This window comes from Dermacentor silvarum, chromosome 5 (assembly GCF_013339745.2).
Source record: "Dermacentor silvarum isolate Dsil-2018 chromosome 5, BIME_Dsil_1.4, whole genome shotgun sequence".
NCBI lineage: Eukaryota > Metazoa > Arthropoda > Arachnida > Ixodida > Ixodidae > Dermacentor > Dermacentor silvarum.
In genome coordinates, this window is record NC_051158.1 from 9200998 (window position 1) to 9215310 (window position 14313).

Sequence of the window (14313 nt, forward strand, 5' to 3'; positions counted from 1 at the left end):
TTATTTTCCATGTCTGCAGTACGTTTATTCATGCCTGACGGAACAAGGTATCTTGATACTTGTGCGTGAAGAGACTGAGCAACAGGACAGTGTTTCGTTCCCGGCTGTAAAGCTGGGTATGGCAAAGGACGCGAGAAGTTTTCGCTCTTTGCGGCGCCATCTGATCTTCAACTACTGCACAAGTGGCGTCAAAAAATTCCTGAAAGTAAGCGAGCGCATAAAGCAATGGACAAAATATGTGCGCGACACTTCAAGAAGCAGCTTATTTTTGATAGTTACTTCAGCAAAGACAAAAGTGATGTCCTACTAGATATAAAGAAAGTGCCTCGACTTCGAAGCGGAGCAGTTCCTTCAATTTGTTTAGGGAAGCCTGGCGTAGCTCAATGATGCTGAATGCCAGGAGGAACCAGAAGACGCCAATGCGGAAAGACGGGAGGAGCTCAATTTAAATTTGTCTACAACTACACACAGTGCAGGTGCCTTTCCTTGTCCAGAGACATGCCGTAATGTAGAGAGAAAGAGAAAGGGAAATAAAGACAAGGAGGTTAGGCAGTGTAAATACCGGCTGGCTACCCTGTAAATTCTCAGCCTTGCCTTCGAGATGATTCCCCCAGTTATGCAGACACATAATCAGAGCTTCTCTTATGAAATAATAAACAGGAAACACTGGCAGGAATTCCCAATTATTATGTTTAGTGAGAATGTGGCAATTCTGCTCGCAAGAGAACCGGGCGACACGAAAAGCACCGCGAGAAACAAAGAAGCAAGCGAAGCATCTTAGCACATGATGCGTGCTCAGATAAAAAAGAGTGATAAACGTCAGCTTTTGCATAGAAGCTTCTTTTCGCTGTCGTCTGTCATTGCTTGAGACCACCCGAACTGCCATTATATCGCCTTACCATTTGCTATAGTTTTTCTTTCCGTCTTAGTTTCCGTATTTTGTTTATTTTCTGTTCCTGTGCCTTGTAAAGTTCCATGTGGGCCACCTGACAAATGCCCTGCATTTGGCCTGTATAAAATAAATAAATTGATACATGACTTGTTTCTCCTGCTAACGTCACTCCGTGAACCGCAAGAGCTATGCGCGCTACAGGCGTCAGGGCGTGCGCGGAGCAGGCGACAAAACGGATAGGCAAGCAGGCGCCGCGAGAGAGTCCCCACGCCTTTACTCCTTCGGTTTGTTGGGCCCGCCTCTCCGCTGCAGAGCTTTTCCTCATTCGTAGCGCCATCTAGCGAACACGCTGTGAAGCAGGAACCGGTGTTTCAGAATGTGTCCCTTCCAGACGAGCGGAGTCGGCGCTCCTGTCTTAACTTACTCCGTGGTCTAGGGTCAGTGCCATCGCCGACCCCGTAGACGTTCATCGTGCCAATCTTGCAAACGTGTTCGGGCAGCGTGTAACTGAAGCTGCATTTATTGCTACTTCAGAGACCAGCCCGCAAATTAAGGATGGGAGAAAGGCGAAGTAGAAACGCGAAGCACACTGTTTGTGGATGATGATGATTCCCTCTTACTTCCAAAGGGGCATGAATAAGCTGCATGTTTGGGACACGTGAAGCACGAATTATTGTAAAGAAATTGAAGCTTTCGTAATGCTAAAAAAAGCCAATATTACAAGAAAACCACTAAAGAAGCCATCCACGCACAAAAGAACAAATTTTCCCACTAGGCAGGACAAAGAACATGCTAAATTTATCAGGAAAACCGCTAAATTGGCAATGAGCTTTGACAATGATGGTGACTAGTCAGATGTGGGTGCTCAGGCTGGTGCGCATTGCCGCAGCCATGTTACCCACACAGACCAATCAAAGCATGCAGTTGTCCGAGCATGTCGACGATGGGAGGGCTCGTCGCGGTACCCCACAGCAGCCATGGTATCGACGCTATACAGCAAACACATGTACAGTCATGGACAATTGAACTACGAACGAGCTAGAGCTAGCTCGAGTGAGATTTTTTTTTTTTTTTTTTGGCAGTATGTGCAATATCATGAATACAGTTTAAGTGGCGGTGTGAAATCACGCTCTCGAGTTCTACTTTTTATTTCTTGTTCTGGGTTCATTTGTCCATGACTGTACATGCAACTATAGTGGCTAACTGTAGTGCGTATAGGCAGTATAACAATGTTTGCTATGTGCACGACACGGCTGGAGTGCGCGCTGATGTGCTCCAGTCTGGTCGCGCTATGTGGTGCGGACCGGAATTGTTCTGTGCCAGCTTGACCAACAGATAGTAGCCACATCCGAATGGCGCATTTTGAAGCGCTATCAATAGCTCAATACGAAGCAATGTCTGCCAAGGCATCTGTACAAGAGCGGCCAGGAGTAAGTGCACGCTAAGCATCATGTGTGGTCTGGGCCTAAGTTTCGCGTGGTCCTAGGCTAGTCGAGTGCTCAAAACTAATCGGAAATAAGCAAGACCCGACGGCTAATACACCGATGACCAGTGTGGCCAAAGCTTTATTCCTATGGGAGTGGGTGCGGCCAAGCATGAACAGACGATAGCCGATTTTGTCTGGAAATATCTAATTCTTAGCAAAATTCGAAACAAATTCTCCCTTCAGCCTGTTTCGTTCACTACATCAACTATTATACACAACAGTACAAAAAAGCGCAGTGATCCAAACACATCTTTGATTGATGTCAGCTATCGGCCAATTGCAGCCATCTATGGGAATCCTACTTAAAAGGAATGATCACTTGCTGGCCGTATGCCTGTCGCATATGGATGAAGTCGAGAGTATGACGGAAGCCCATCTGGTCGGGATGATGCATACTTAAAAGGAAGGGATCGAGACACCGACCAAAAAAAGGTTAAAATATATTTAAAAATACATTAACGTTTCGGCTCCCCCACGGGAGCCTTGTTCACAATGAAACATGCGGCAGAGCTTGCGCCCTTTTTATGTGCGGCTCAAAACATGACCAAGGCATTTGGCATACATGGACGGCAGATTTCCTTCATTGCGATTAAGAGTGTGCGCCATGGACACCTACGGGAATCTTATATATGACAACATATGGCAGGCCAACGGCAGCCTTGAAATGGGTGAGGAGAAGACACCTGTTTGAAAAGAGAGTGTTTGAAGAAAAATTTACTTCGGACTCATCTTGTGAACTCCATGCGCTGCACACAACTTAATAAATTTGGCTGAAATGTTCACAGCAACGTGTGCTATCTGCAGGATGTGTTTTTTCACCAAGCCCAAGGGGAAGTTCAGGGCCACTTAAGAGAAACACTAACCATTCGCATTACAACCCGAAGCCATTTTTTCTCTAATGCCTCCTCTCAACTACGTACAAACCGCATTCTTCAAGTTACAGATTTGTTCAACTATCATTCAGCGATATTATTTTTCAAACTATTAACTAAACAAGTTTCTTACAACTTCGTTAGTTCTGATCTACTTCTAATAACACAAGGTTTGCAGCAGAAGGAAATTTCCTGTTACCTTTATGCCATACTAATTACGGAAGGATGGCTTCCTCTTTTTGCGCACTTAAACTTTGGAACAGTCTACCATGTGCCATTAAATTGTCATCTACCTTGTACTCATTTAAGCACCTACTTAATTATTTGCTGTGTGATTAACTTTGTATAATGTTATATTGCTAATTTGTATTTTTGCTTATTCCATTTTGTTGTTTTTCTGCTCTGTATTCCGCTTTATTTTTTATATAACAATTAATCAAGGGTCCCGGTGCAGTCGCTGACTATGGGACCCTTGTCTGTATATTATTTCTGGTGTAAATAACTGTGTGAATGAATAATAAACTGAACTGAACTAAATCAGCATCTATGAAGTTAATCGTTCATTGGTAACAGAGGATTATATGGCATTCTAAACTAATAACTCAATTTTGCAAGTTCAAGTATCTTTTCTGAACCAAAACGGCCCGAATACGAGAAGAAAAAGAAATTTAATCAAACATCACACCTATGTACTGGTACTGGGGTTCCAGCGTTCCCAAAAATTGCAAATTTACCATCCATTTTCTCCAGTAAATGTCCAGCCTTCTTGCAAATTAATGAAAATGCTGCTTGAAAGAGTAAAAGGCCAGTCAAAATTGATTAGGCTTTTTGGTTTTTTGCAGTTAGTAGCAACATGGTTTTTGGACTTGGCCCTCAAGAAAGACACAGACCACCAACACCCAAGGTTTAAATTTCTTCCCATGAAACCAGGCTAGCTCTTGACCGCTGGGTAGTCTGAGCATGCGCAAAAGAGCTCTTATCAAAGACAGTCATTCTCCTAGCAGCCAGCGAGAAGCGCCCCATAAGTTTAATCTGAGAATCTGACAACTACAGAAGCTGTAAAACAGAGTAATGTTGATTGTAGAATTGCAGCACCGATAATACAGTTACAGGTCAGCATAGCACTAACAGAAGTGATAAATGCCCCTGTCTTTTATAAACACCTTGCCTGTGCTGGAGACTAATTACAGCAAATGATTGAGGATCTTAATCAAGAAAGTGTAAGAATTGGGTTGAAGATGAATATGCAGAAGACAAAGATAATGTTCAATAGGCTGGCAAGGGAACAAGAATTCAGGAACGCCAGTCAGCCTCTAGAGTCTGTAAAGGAGTATGTTTATCTAGGTCAATTACTCACAGGGGACCCTGATCACGAGAAAGAAATTTACAGAATAAAATTGGGTTGGAGTGCATACGGCAGGCATTGCCAAATCCTGACTAGGAGCTTACCACTGTCGTTGAAAAGAAAAGTGTACAATCATTGCATTCTATCGGTGCTAACATATGGGCAGTAACTTGGAGGTTAACAAAGAAGCTCAAGAACAAGTTAAGGACCGCACAAAGAGCGATGGAACGAAAAATCTTAGGACTAACGTTAATAGAGAGGAAGAGAGCGGTGTGGATCAGAGAACAAACGGGGATAGCAGTTATTCTAGTTGACATTAAGTGGAATAAATGGAGCTGAGCAGGCCATGTAATGCGCAGGATGGATAACCGGTGGACCATTAGGGTTACAGAATGGATACCAAAAGAAGGGAAGTGCAGTGGAAATCGGCAGAAAACCAGATGGAATGATGAAGTTAGGAAATTTGCGGGCGCAAGTTGGAGTATGCTAGGGCAAGACAGGGGTATTTAGAGATCGCAGGGAGAGGCCTTCGTCCTGCAGTGGACACAAAATATAGGCTGCTGATGATGCCTGTACTGTAAGAACACACCGCAAATTGCATGCGCCAACTTAAATGACACATAATACACATTTGCACATACGCTCTAATTCCTAAGAGGTTGTGTTTGATGCACAAGCCATACATAAACATAACTCGCTTAGCAAGGAGGTCGGCAGAAAACCACCGGTGGACCATTAGGGTTACAGAATGGATGCCAAAAGAAGGGAAGTGCTGTGGAGGTCGGCAGAAAACCAGATGGGATGATGAAGTTAGGAAATTTGCAGGCGCAAGTTGGAGTATGCTAGCGCAGGACAGGGGTATTTGGAGATAGCAGGGAGAGGCCTTCGTCCTGCAGTGGACACAAAATATAGGCTGATGATGATGCCTGTACTGTAAGAACACACCGCAAATTGCATGCGCCAACTTAAATGACACATAATACATATTTGCACATAGGCTCCAATTCCTAAGAGGTTGTGTTTGATGCACAAGCCATACCTAAACATAACTCGCTTAGCAACAGTGGTAATTCTCCACGTGGCACTATTTGTAACAGCATGCACCTACACTTTGCGGAGCCGATATCGCACGGGTATATATGTTCAAAGAAAATTTAATAACACCACATTAACGGCTGCTCACTCTAAAATGTCTGGCTGGCTTTCATCAGTTGGAGCAATGGTTCTTTATGTTAATAAGCAATATAACCAGCCCACATAATATGAAAAACAATTATTTTAAGATAACACCACTAAATGCTTCATGAGGAAAACGATATTTCCATTGCAACCCTCTGCAACCTCATCAAACCACGAACAAGAGGTCTATCTAAAGGAATCCCAAATTGTTAAGAGCGCTTGAAACTTTATTGCACTGCAACGCTTCCCTGTCAAATCATGATTGGCGTTCCCTGCTTTTGTTAAGAATTGTCTTATTTTAAGTACGAATTGTTTGTAAAATTTTTTAACAGGTCCCACACCAGCCTACTCATCTATAAATCCGTAAAACATTAAATTTGTGTCTTCACACAAATGTTTTGTATTGACTCGTGCAAATAAATGAATTTGTTAAACATCACCCCTTATATGCTGCAGTTGCAGTCACACATTTGCAATCTAGAAATGACCAAGCAAAAGTCTACGCAATCATATTGTGTTGAAGTTGCACTGCCTTCCAACACATGTCGCAAAAACTGCGGTGATGGGCAACAAGCCCACTAGACCCTTGCAAAATTATTCAGCATTTACATCACAGTACCACAGTCCCCATTTACATTTTACTCTGAATACCACTTCAAATAGGCCAGTTTTATTCGACCAATGCCCTGGCATTAGGCGCATACTGACCCAGTTATACCTATGGTGAGATCAAAATAGAACACGTTGAGTGTTTCCTGTGCCATCTGTATTGGACGCTTTCCATAAACATTTTTGTTCCCGCACGTATTTAATGTGCACAAGCAACTGAAAGCAAACACTTCCATGGTTCTAGTTTGATCAATCAAGGTACAGCAGTAACATTCACAATACAGATGAATACTAGAAATATTCAGAAGTGCACAACCAATCCAACCAATTCAGAACTGACAACCAATCCGAACAATCAAGCAAACAATGTCAATGCGATACAGCAAAATGTATTTGCATACAAGTGTTGCAACGTGTTTCTCCTAGGTGAACTTGTCTGTGGCGCGAAATGCATTTTGTGAAAAGGGGACAGAAGAGAAGAGACAGTGAAGCGCCAAACAAACTACCAACTTTAATGTCTCTTCACTGTCTCTTCTCTTCTGTCCCCTTTTCACAAAATGCATTTCGCGCCACAGACAAGTTCACCTAGGAAATATCAGCACCAACTTGCCCAAGAAGAAGTTCTTTTCGAACGTGTTTCTCTTTTTCCTATTAACAAGTTGTCCGTCTCATGTTTAAAACTTTGCTGCCTGCAATGTCGCTGCAGTGCGCTGCAGGGCACGGAGGCGCATGGAAGTTTTGCAGTTTTTGTCTTACCGAGTCATGCGCACACATTCTCAACTGTACATGAATGAGCATAACAGTGATAATACTTTGTAACACCTATGGCAGCAAAGGCAATAACTTTCTGAATACGCATTCGGCAATGAAAGTTCTACCACCGACCTTTCCTTCAAATAAGAAACGAGCGAGCTAAAACCTTAGCCGACGCGGCTACGGCAATGGATGGATGCCTGAAAAAAACGACCGGCGGTTTCCGAACGATGCAGCTGATCTTCCTTCCGCATCTGTTCTCTTTATATCGTTTGAATCCATGCATTTCTGAAAAAAATGTTTCCTTCACTTAACGCGTTCGCACTCTGCTTTCAAAGTTTAGGTGGACTTTGGATAGACTTACGCTGGAGGTACACAACCTAAAGGGAAAAAAAAAAAAAAAAAAAAAACGAAGATTCCGTAAACCCACTGCGTGCGGCGCTGACACTAGAAACGGTGCTGAAAAATGTCTGCACCACAGGCTAGAGCAAGTGGACCTCCGCGACGGAAACCAGCAACTCGAAGTGGTCACGAGAAGGCATCGAGTCGCATCCCTGAGGAGACGAACGCGTTCACAATCGCACGAGCACCACGATACCGTTTGCATAGAAGGCGTGCAGCGAGTTGTTCACGAGCCCTTCGGTCGCACATTGCGCGACTGAAACCTTGCGAGATCACGCAAAGTGGCAGCTTCGAAATATCGAATCAGTGATGCAAGGACCAACTCACATGGCCTCGGCCGGGGTGTGTGCGACGAGACAGAACACCGCCCTGCTGCCTGAAAAAGCGCGACAGTGAAAAAAGCGACAGCACTCGAGCGGTGCCAAAGCTCGCGGCATTCCCCATAAAGCGCGCCTTTCACCAAACGCCGAAAACGTGACCGGCGCGGCCTCAGCGAGAGCTTCCATTTCGCGAGTGACGCTGAACGCTTTTCACCAGTGGTGACGCCGTCTATGTTTAAGCTGCCTCGTAACCAGTAACGTCATTAAAAATTCGCGACCACACCACGAGAAAACAGTTGAATTTCACAACGCGCACACAGACACCAACGTACAACAGCAACTTCGTGATCGCAGACCGAAATGCTGGGAGAAGCAAGTCGCCACTTTTAGGCTTAGCGCATTAACCTAGCGGCCAAGCAGGAAACTTAGGACCGCGCAACGCGCCACCGCCACGCGCACGCTCAACAAAAATAAAACGGCCACCTCGATCACCGTACTTAGTGAAGCCGCGTATTAAAAAAAACATACCTCGGCATCACGGAGACCGCACGGCGAACCGGACAGCCCGATGAACACGCGTTTAGCGCATCTTACGTAACACCTGGATAAGGTTTTAAAATATTTCATACAAGAAAACTCCTAAGGCGTTTAGAGGGCTTAGATACAAAGGACGAAGCGACAACGACTATCCCACAATTCCTTGCGCGACGGTTTCCCGGATGAAGCGCGGCCAATGAGATGTGCCGGCCGTGCCGGAGTCAAGAAAATGCGCCTACCAATCGAATTTTGCCTACGTCATCAGCAGGAGCCAATGACGCTACCGTCGAACAAGGGCCCGTATACCAATGTGACCTGGATTTCCGGTTAATGTGTCACTGTTCCGTTACACATGTGTTATTTCTTTTGTGCGGCGCCGTTTCTCCTAGAAAGATAAGCTCTTAAGTACACGCGTTTCAATCAACATATACGTATAATGTTGATATGCTCTGCTCTCTACATAGCTTAAAATATAGTGTGACGGACATCCCTAAAACCCGCTCGACACTGCGAGCGTTGCCGCCAGCCTGAACCTGATAAGGAACGCTCATCAACTGATCTGTCCGCTTGATTCGCCTGATAAGATGCCGCACAAATGGTTTCGTTGCCACAACAGTTTTTAATTCATTCTGTTCCTAGCTTTACAGCGCGAGCCTTCGCTTTAATTCAATAGCACATCGTTCAAGGTAGGAAAGACTGCCAGCGCACTTCCAAACTATGAGGCCCGCAAGTTTTCCACCTTGGCAAGGTTTGCTTGCTGCTACGGTGCAGCCTCCTTCGCAAGAGCGCCGACAGCGCTTGGAGCCTTGGACATGCTTCGAGTCGCCGGAGTCGCTTGCGCCGCCTTCTGCGTCACGTGACTGACGCGCCTACAAGCAAGAGCACGCTCGCGCATGCGCGGCAGCAGCCACACAGTCAGCTGGCGCTCCGCGCACCTTTGCTTGCTATCTGCAGCTCGCAGTCGCAGCACACAAACGAAAGGTCAAACAGTAATAATATCTGTGATATAAAAAAAAAATACTCGCAGGAAGATAGATCGTAAATAGAGACGGTTTCACTAGCGCACAGCAGCAAAAGCGTCCCGAGCCGTTCCCTACAGCACGTATGCCTGGAAGTGGCGTAGCCAGACATTCTTTTCGGCGGAGGGGGGGCTTTGACCGGAGACGGGAAGGGGAGAGAGGGAGAAAGGGTGTCCATGCAGGTCGCTTACTACTACATCTATAATAGTACACTCTACTACTACCACAGTCCCTTAACAACGCCTCCTACAAAGTCTTTATAGGAGGCGTTGCCCTTAATAGCTACTACTGAAATTTGAAGGGGGGATTGCGGGGCACGTGCCCTGTGTGCTACCCCTAGCTACGTACGTCACTGAAGCCTGGAAAGCGCGAGAATCATCGTGAAATATATTTATTTTTTAATATACGCAAGGCGGAACGTTTCACGACAGTATATCCAAAGCCGAATAAAATTGTCGTTAGCAGACTGCTAGCGATAGGTTAGGAAAGTATAAGAAGCTGTACAATTCCTGCTTATTCTGTCTGCTACGGTGCAAGATCGACGGCCACGGTACTAGTACACTGTAGCCACGGGCGTGTGTTTATGGCGTGCGTCTGAAATGTACAAGAATCCCTCACGTGACCTGATCCTAGGCACCTAGGGTGTACCTAGGTTATAGTGCCTAGAAAGTATATTCTAGGCACTATACCTAGGTACACGATCATTTAGCGATTTTTGAGAAGGCGCGATGGTGGCGCCAAGCGACGACGGCATGCGACGGCGTCAGCGCCTCCTAAAAAGTCTATTTAGGAGGCGTTGGACGGCGTGTTCGTTCTCGGCGTGATCGTTCTCTGGCCCGCGCCGACCGCGCGTTGTTCAACATTGCGTGTGTGATTGTGCTTGCGTTGCTTGTGTATTGGTTGTAGGTTCTGTGTTACTTGGCGGAAAGCCGTGAGTAGTGCTTGTGTGGCAGTGCGGCTTTGGCCTCGGTGAGCTCTGGCAATACAGAATCTGCGTTGTGTGATCCGTGTTCTTTGACAATAATGCGGCGGTGGTGACGATTGAAATGTCGAAGTGACGTACCGCTTAGGCAGCGCAGTTCAGCGAACCGCGATGTGGCGTCGCCGTGTCCGTCTTTGCTTAACGGACGTCGAGGGATGTGCTGCTCTCTACAAGTCACAAAAATGTGACTGCGCCGACCGCCCACGGTTCAGCGCTGAATGTGTGGTTTGAGCACTGTGCTTGAAACGAGTGGTGCAGCTGTAGTGGCAGAACGCCATGAGGCCTCAGTTTGTGCTCTGTGCTTGAAACGAGTGGTGCAGCTGTGGTGCCCTAATTTCGCACAATTGAGACGCGCTGAGGCGATGCTACAATGTCAACAATGCCGTGCAAGTTTATTATGATGGTAGTCTCTACAGCAAGCATGTTTTAAGCAAGCAAGCAAGCGTGCACTGCAGCTAAGTTGTGAATATAGCCTCAACTCAAGAATGTTGCGTTTGCAGAACCCTTATGTTTGTTTCTGCTTTCAAACAAGCTGTATGTTGTTAGGATTCTCACTCACTGCTCACATGAGACATGAGGGTCCATCATGTGGGTTGGGGCTCATCAGGAATGTGTGGTGAGGGGGTTTGGAGTTGGTGGCTGTGTCAGGTGCCTCACTGAATTTTGTAATTCATTGGAATAAGTTCAATGTAGAAGGACACACCGTATACCTGATGGCTCACTTTCACGGATATTACTGTATTGGCATGAATATGCCTTCTTTCCTTGAAATTTCCAGCCTCGGGCCGCGCCTCGCATTCGGGTTCGTGACACATATAATCACAATAAATTTTTCTTTAGGAGAGACCAAAAGCCGCTCGTTGCATCACATTTGTGGTCATATTACTTGCATGCAAATCCGGTACTTTCAGTGCCCATTGACTGACTGAGGGGTGCAGGACTTTGGCAGTGGTGGCAGCACCAAAGCAACTGCCCAACTGCCCTATAGTGTTAGATTTCTTGTGCTTATGGGTGTACTGTGAAAACACGTGAAAGGAATTTAACAGTTGCTGCAGCATCACGTCTGGATCTGATCTGTGAATCACTGAGCGGTTGTTTGATCACATGTCTGAATTTCTGTTGTCACTGAGCGATTCTTTGATCATTAGCTTAGGCTGTCCGTTTTCTGCATATTACAACAGTGGCGTCAGAGCAGCTGCAAAAATGGGATTTTGCTGTACAATCGCAGGTTGGTTGCTTTTCTGACTTGCATTGCTCTTCTTGCTGCAACTGCCGCCAAATGTAGCTTTACCATGTCTGGTGAATGCCTTGAATGTGAACCACATTTGGATAATGCTTGTGAAAGTATAACATGCTCCGTGTATGTAAAGAAAACTGTCAAGCTCGGCTTGCCGGTCCCTACGTGGGACTAGCCGGGTGGCGCGGGGTGTCCCCTGCGTCTTCTCTGGACCTCAATAAAGTTATTTCACTCACTCACTCACTCATCACACCGGTAGGTGTGGTGAAGTCACTGATGAAATAGAAGTTGAAAAATAAAAGTTTTTGCAAAATCTGGAAGTGTTCATGGCGCTTGCCATCACAAACGTGTAACAATCCAAGCAAACGGAAAGATAACCTACCTATCCTGAAGAATATGTAAGTGATGCTTCAAGTTGTCAACTTAAAGCTTGATATACTGATGCCGATCAAGGAAAGAGTTGAGATTATATAGAAGGATTCAGTGCAATTCATGTTTAATTAGCTTGGCAATGTTGTCAAAACAAATTGTGACAACTTTTAAGAGATTGCCATGATAACGTGATGAGGTTGCTGGCATTAGTTGGTGCTTAGGAAACAAAGCATCACAGGTATGTGGTGATTGAGCTTCTCAAAAAAAAAAAAAAAAAATTTGGTGTGCCACTAAAGATATCTAATCAGTTGAAAACATAAACCACTGAAAGAAGTTGAGTGTGCAAAGGCAAATGGCTACAGCTATATTTGCACAGTAATAGAAAAGATGTAATCGGGCTGATGGTTCACAGGTGATGGATGTATATTGCATGTTCGAGGGCTTAATTTTTCATGAGCTTCTCATTTTTGTTTTCCTGTTTTGTTTCCATGTGCCTTAATGAGTGGAATGCCTGACTGCAGACTCCCACCATCACGTACAATTAATGGAAAATAAAGTACATTTTTCCATGGAACTCTTTTTTTTTCTAACTTCTGTTCAGTTGCAAATGACGCAGTTGTCCCTACTCTGCACTGAGTGGTGAAGGGGGGGGTGGGGGGGTGAGCGCATGCAGGCACCCTATTTACTGGAGCTTTGGGGCGCCCTCACCATGGCTGCTCACATGCCCATTTTTCTGGCTGTAACAACCTAGAGTCAGTGCACAGGTGTTAACGTTCCATGATTAAGTAGACTTAACGTCACTATGCACAAAATTCATATTGCGACAGCCCAAGACGGCAACTGCCATGAACTGAATATAAAATTGCCTATAAGCATGCATTGTGCAATTGAATGCCTGTGAATTCTGTAATGCCACTTTCATGAAATTGACTGGCATGGTTTGCTTGAAACTGAAAACATGTTTGATCCTCAGTTGTGGAAGACTTCTCAGATTCACTATAACATATTTGATAATGCAGGTGCAGATCGTGAAGGAATTGAAGCGGCTGTTACTCTTGGTGAGAATCAGTCATGCTCATTAGAAATTATAGCTAAGGCTATATATACATTACTTCAGGTGAGATCGACTAATGTTGAGATAGGAGCTCAGCTGTGGAACATAGGTACAAGGGAATAAATTTAGAAAAGAACATTCTGGCACAACCCATTTCACGATGATGCCGACGCTAATACAATAGCATTGAAACAATTTAGAGACATTGTATTGCCACCACATAGATCAGTCATGTATGAGCCGGGCTCCTCTCTCGCATGTCCCTCTGGACATGCTACGCCTGTTAGCAGAGTTGCCGCTGTCAGTGCTTGACATTAGATTCGAATCTGCCCAGCACCTGAGAAATTTTTTTTGTCATTGATGAGCGGCCAATACCTCATGACCTATTTTTGTTTCAAACTGGGTGTCCTCAGCACAGCAGCCCCAGTGCTCTACCCATTATACCATGAATTACCCAGTGACTGAAGTTTACGGAAAAATGGATAAAGACCCAGGCAGACAGGAAGATGAATATTCCACACTTTTCAGGGTCTAAGAATGCTAATTCTAGGCAATATACACAACTGGCCTGTTATGTATACATTGCCAGCATTGCAGGTGAACAATTTACAATTTAGAGCTTTTATTGATAAAACCACAATATACACAATTTTGATTTCACAAGAAACAATAGTGCCATCTGGTTTATGTATTCATCTACGTCACAGGCTCCAGAAGGAGTATTGCGTGGAGGGGGGAGGGCATCGCATAACAAAGGAGCCAAAAAGTTACACAACGTTAGAAATATAAACAGCGACACAAGATCAACACAATAACTTGAAAAGAACAGAAATTATAAAATTGTGAAGTAAAATTCTACCATTAGAGAGCTGGGTTATACAGTGAATAGTATGATTGAATAATTACATAAAAAAAGTTACATACACCAGAAATAGAAACGCTTGAACACTACCCAAACATACAGATTTTTTGTCTGAAGGTTACAGTATTGTTAGTGTCAGGAATGTTATCGAGAAGACAATTCCAATGCCTAATGGCACGTGGCAAAGCAGACATTAGTTCGACCAAAAATGTGCTGGACGCTAAGGCAATTGTGCAAGCACCTAGATGTGTGGGATGGACACTTTATGTCGCATTTTATGTAGCAGACAAAACGACACTACATTCCGGCATGATTCCAAGGAGGGTAGTGACAATGTCAATGTAATGTTAGATACGCTCAAATATTGATTGTAATCCCTGGCAATTAAACGT

At 44.7% G+C, this 14313-nt stretch overlaps 1 protein-coding gene across 1 annotated transcript in view; it reads right to left on the reverse strand.

Annotated features, from left to right (window-relative positions):
• Positions 1-8626, reverse strand: part of LOC119452747 (activating transcription factor 7-interacting protein 1-like) — a 120470-nt gene extending 111844 nt beyond the window's left edge. Inside the window, 1 exon segment of the mRNA XM_049667352.1 lies at positions 8387-8626. The gene's annotated coding sequence lies outside the window, so the exon portion shown is untranslated.
• Between the last annotated feature and the right edge of the window lie 5687 nt (positions 8627-14313).